This window comes from Trachymyrmex cornetzi, unplaced genomic scaffold (assembly GCF_001594075.2).
Source record: "Trachymyrmex cornetzi isolate Tcor2-1 unplaced genomic scaffold, Tcor1.1 scaffold11, whole genome shotgun sequence".
NCBI classification, from domain to species: Eukaryota; Metazoa; Arthropoda; class Insecta; order Hymenoptera; family Formicidae; genus Trachymyrmex; species Trachymyrmex cornetzi.
In genome coordinates this window covers 1834904-1839839 of record NW_017295653.1, presented here as the reverse complement: position 1 = coordinate 1839839, position 4936 = coordinate 1834904, and the positions used below count along the sequence as shown (strand labels likewise).

Below are 4936 nucleotides of genomic sequence, written 5' to 3'. Positions count from 1 at the left end.
TATATATATATATATATATATATAATGTTGACCATTTAAATTATAATAAGAGCTCGTTTTCTAAATATATAACAAAATTTATCTTTTTCTCAATTAAATATACAAAAAATTAAAAGTTTTAGAAATGTTATTTTAAATATGCATTTTTATTTTTTATAAACAAAGCGAAATAAAAGTTTCTCAACATTTAAAATGTTATTATAAAAACACGATACTCTGGTACTATTAGTATAGACAAACAATTTTTTTCTTGATGTCTTAATATATATAAATTCGATAAATTTTGTAAGTAATAATAAATATTGATGTTTTTTGTATTATTATATTAATATTGCACTTTATGTTTTAAGGAACATAAACTTATGTTAGACTTTTTAGTTAATAACACTAACCTAAAGAAAATTTAAAACATGTAATAATGGTATACAAAACGGTATTAAGTAATACAGTACTTGATGTTAATGATGTTAAATGTTTTAGTTTAGTGAATTCTTTAAACTGTGTGAATATATCAAAAAATATTAAATATAAGCAACTTATTCAAATTATTATCAATTTACAAATTATTATTATTTATCATTTTTACAATAGATATATGTAAAGGATTTGATCTAATTGTAGCAATATTTTTCAGTTCAATCTAATTTTTACGATAAATATAAAATATTTCTCAATATATATAAATGATTTCTCAATAGAGAGAGAGAGAGAGAGAGAGAGAGAGAGAGAGAGAGAAAGTCGATTCAAAACGAGAAATCATTATTTTCAATTACAATTTAAAAAGATTTAAAAAGATTATTAATTTTTGTATCAGTAAAATTACCTGATATTGCTACAGATATTGCTAATTTACAGTCTTAATTATACATTAGAGAGATTAGGACTCGTTGACACAGTTTCTATAATTTCAGCATTAGTTTTTTAAACAACTAATTATGATTAAAATGTACAATGATAAAATGTAATATGATAAAGAGAATTTTTCAATATATTTTCATGCTAGGAATGGTTCTGTATACTGTCTAGTTACTTTGTAGTAAGTAAAATATGAATTTGCTGCATTGAATAGTGCTTGCCCCGATAATTCGATAAATTTTAATTGATACATATCACGATGTAAGTTGCCTCTAGAACAAATTGATCTGTATTAAATTAATAAAAAAAAATTCGTAATAGAAATAGAAAATAGAATGCTAATGTGTATTTCTTAATAAACTGTATCATTTAAATGTATATTACAAAATGAATAATGTAAGTGAATAATGTAATTATGAATAATGTAATTAAATGTATATTAAATGTAATTAAATGTATATTACTTAAAATGTGTATTACAGAATAAATAACGAATAAAAATTGATATAAAGAATAAAATTATTTAATCAATAAATAAAAACATGTTTAGATAATGTTACATACTGTTAGAAATGTTATTGCTACTAAAAAAAATTAACTTGCAGTATTTTGGATTTACTTCAATTAAGATATTTAATATATAAAAAGACTCTTCTTATAAAAATAAATTAACAATACTAAAGGGCAAAGTAAGAGTTAAATACAAATCAAAATAAATTCAAATCCAACGTATAATTAATTATAAGCATAAAGTATCAATTATCATCAATATAAATGTATAAAAAAATGTATTAAAAAACTAAAAAGTTATAATATAACAAGTTTCGACTACAACATTGAGCCCTCTTTAGATATTATCTTTTCATAAAGCTTAGTGTATAAATAATTTTACGGAAAACACGCATACTCCTTATAAAACCAGCCCATGCGAGTTTTTATGCCGACCTCGACATTGTTCACATCCGATTGAACGGTCGAATGTGTACTATGTACCCACTCCAAAATTTTTTTTTACAATAACAAGTCATCTTCTCTCTCAGTCCGTGTTGATTCATATCAACGAACGTATGTAATAATCAACACACAATGTTCTCCGTACATATATAGGATATATTAAAATGTACACCCAAAAAAAAATAATTTTAATATTAGCAGAAATCTAACCGCTAAATCTTAGAGGATTTTATTCTTATATACGGTCTCAAGAGGAATCTTCTAAAATCAAGAAGAAAATATGCTAAGGACAATATTCTTACAGTTAGAGTATTTTCATTTTGCATCTGCAGTACGAATTTTACTGTTCTTAATATCAATTTCCTCTTGTATATAGATTATTTAATATTGTTTTAAGAGATATATATACTTTTGCGAAACTTTAATTAAAGAGTATTCACTTCAAAGATACCACAGGATTTGACGTCTATCGCCATGTTGTGATCCATTGTTGTCAATATTTCACGAACGGTAAGGTTAGCATTAGCAATGGATCACGACATAACGACGATAACTCGCAAACCCTTTGGCATCTTTGAAGATATTATCTTTACTGCATTTTTTTCCAAATAAAAATACCCGCATCATATCTATAACAAGCAATGCACTGCGTGATAAATAGTACTTACGCTCAAATGTGGGCCAGTACTTCGAAGTAATAAAAGTAAGATATGATGCAAGTATTTTTATTTATAACATACGTTCGCTGATATGAATCAACACGGACTGAGAGAGAAGATGACTTGTTAGTATCAAAAAAAATTTTGGGGTGGATACATAGTACACATTTAACCGTTCAATCGGATGTGAATAATGTCGAGGTCGGCATAAAAACTCGCTTGGGCTGGTTTTATAAGGAGTATGCGTGTTTTCCGTAAAATTATTTATACTCTAAGCTTTGTGAAAAGATAATATCTGAAGAGGGCTCAGTGTTGTAGCCCGAAACATGTTATATTGTAATTTCTTAGTTTTTTAATACATTTTTTTAATATATTTATATTGATGATAATTGATATTTTATGTTTGTACTTAATTATACGTTGGATTTGAATTTATTTTGATTTGTATTTAACTCTTACTTTGCCTTTTAGTATTGTTAATTTATTTTCAATTAAGATATATTTGATATATTGATTTCAAAATTTTGTGATATTATTCTTATAAAAAGACGCGATATTATAACAAGAAGACCGGTAAAAAATAAAAAAAATAAATTTATAATTTCTGATTCAACTCAATTTACTTTTAGTTCTACCAACAATTAAAAACTTGAACTTTATAATTATTATATTTCTACACTCATCTATTCACTCTTATTCATCCACTCTTACACTCTCTCTACTCGTAATTTAGCTTTCCCTTTCCTTCTTTTACTTATCCCGCTCATTCTCTTAATTACACCTGAATCACGCTCATCGCTCATAATCTCTTTTGTATATTTAGTCTATTTTTTATTATACTTATCATCCTATTACACTCAACAAGAGTTATTTGTAATTGTTGATTTCAAGCAATAATTTTTTAGATATAAGGGTTTACATATATGGCCAGTTACAGACTACGTTTAGACGATCGCCTGTAAGTGTGATAAAATGAACGCTCATTAACGCTAACACGTCGTATGTGATTCATGGACAGATATATACCTTTTTTATAAACAAATAGACACAATAAAAATTACAAAATATTATAGACCAGTTGCGGGATTCTCTAAACGACAATTGTCTCTATCGTTAACTAACAACAGCCAATGAGAGCAGTGTTTTCTTCTAAGATTGTTCTGCCATCGCCTGTCGCTAATTAATGACAGCGACAATCATCAATAAGACGTTTAGAGAATCCCGATACAGAGCTATCCAAGGTTGAGATCTTTTCGCCTGAAATTGAAATGTGTAGGTATTCATGCTCATTATCGTTCCTATTCCTCACTTCATTGCAGTTTCGTCATAGTGTGTGATGCTTGGTCTCAGGGACGACACTAGTTTGAAATCGTTAAAACTTTTTGACCTGTATCTTGCACTATCTCTATAGGCGTATAATATTTATTTAATATTAAGTAATATTAGGTGTTGAACTTAATTCCTGCCGTTTTTCGTCTCCAAAATTGATTTGTTTCGAAGGGAAATACCTTAATCAAAGTATTATTAATAAAGTATTATTAATTAGTAATAAAGTAGAAAATGGAGGAAATTACTTTGATTAAGGTATTCATTCATCTTCCCGTCGAAACAAATCAATTTTAGAGACGAAAAACGGCAGGAATTAAGTTCAACACCTAATATTTTAAGCATATTCTTAGAATATTAAATGTAATTAATATTACTTAATATTCAAATTTCGATTTCAAGCTAAAAAATCCCAACCTTGGACAGCTCTGTTGTCGACTACATAAAAACGATATTGTATTTATTAACTCACTAGAAAAGATTGGACATTAATCTTATTAAAATAAAATGCAATTGACCTATAAATGTCTTTAACCTTATCTATTTAACAAAAGCGACAATGCCGTGTATTGATATAAACACATAAAAAAAAAATATTCTGCCGTTAAGCGGTGAATTCCACTTAGCATTTTCTCTAAGCAAAAAATCTTACATTAATCTTATATTATACGTTTGCATGTTATTAGTTAAATTGGCTACGTTCAGCGAAAAAAACAGTTCAATGAGAACTCGATATCCGGTGTTAATCCACAGAAGGATGTATAAATAGATTCATATGCATATATATATATATATATATACATACACGTGCATGCGTGCGTGCGTGCGTGTGTGTTTATGTAAAGATTAAAATATATTCTACTCCACAATAGAGGAATATTCTAAATAATTAGAATATCTTATTATATTATAGAGGGAAATTCTCTAATTTTTATAATATATACTTGGCGCGTATTTTAGTAGAAAACATTCTGTAGTTTTTTTTTAGTGGGATATACTGAAATCTAGAATAAAATTTTTTCGGTCAGTACTGTCGCTTCAAGGAGAGATTTTTTTATAGAATCCATTTTCTATATATACAGGGTGTCAATTATGTACCGGGACGGTCAAATATTTCGACAACTTCCAACATTAAAAAAAAA

General features: G+C 26.9%; 3 protein-coding genes across 5 annotated transcripts in view; 2 read left to right on the top strand and 1 right to left on the bottom strand.

Annotated features, from left to right (window-relative positions):
- The window catches only part of LOC108762540 (dynein heavy chain 1, axonemal), a 102920-nt gene that overhangs the window by 31979 nt on the left and 66005 nt on the right, over positions 1 to 4936 (top strand). The gene's annotated exons all lie outside the window — the stretch shown is intronic.
- Positions 1 to 4936, bottom strand: part of LOC108762513 (thyrotropin-releasing hormone receptor) — a 39321-nt gene that overhangs the window by 7807 nt on the left and 26578 nt on the right. The window lies entirely within an intron of this gene.
- The window catches only part of LOC108762492 (cytochrome P450 9e2-like), a 15476-nt gene that overhangs the window by 1940 nt on the left and 8600 nt on the right, over positions 1 to 4936 (top strand). The window contains exon 2 of one of the 2 annotated variants that reach the window (XM_018509526.1): positions 24 to 51. The exons of the other annotated variant lie outside the window; for it this stretch is intronic. The gene's annotated coding sequence lies outside the window, so the exon portion shown is untranslated. Of the gene's footprint in view, positions 1 to 23; positions 52 to 4936 lie in introns of those variants that run through there. 2 annotated transcript variants of the gene reach the window in all.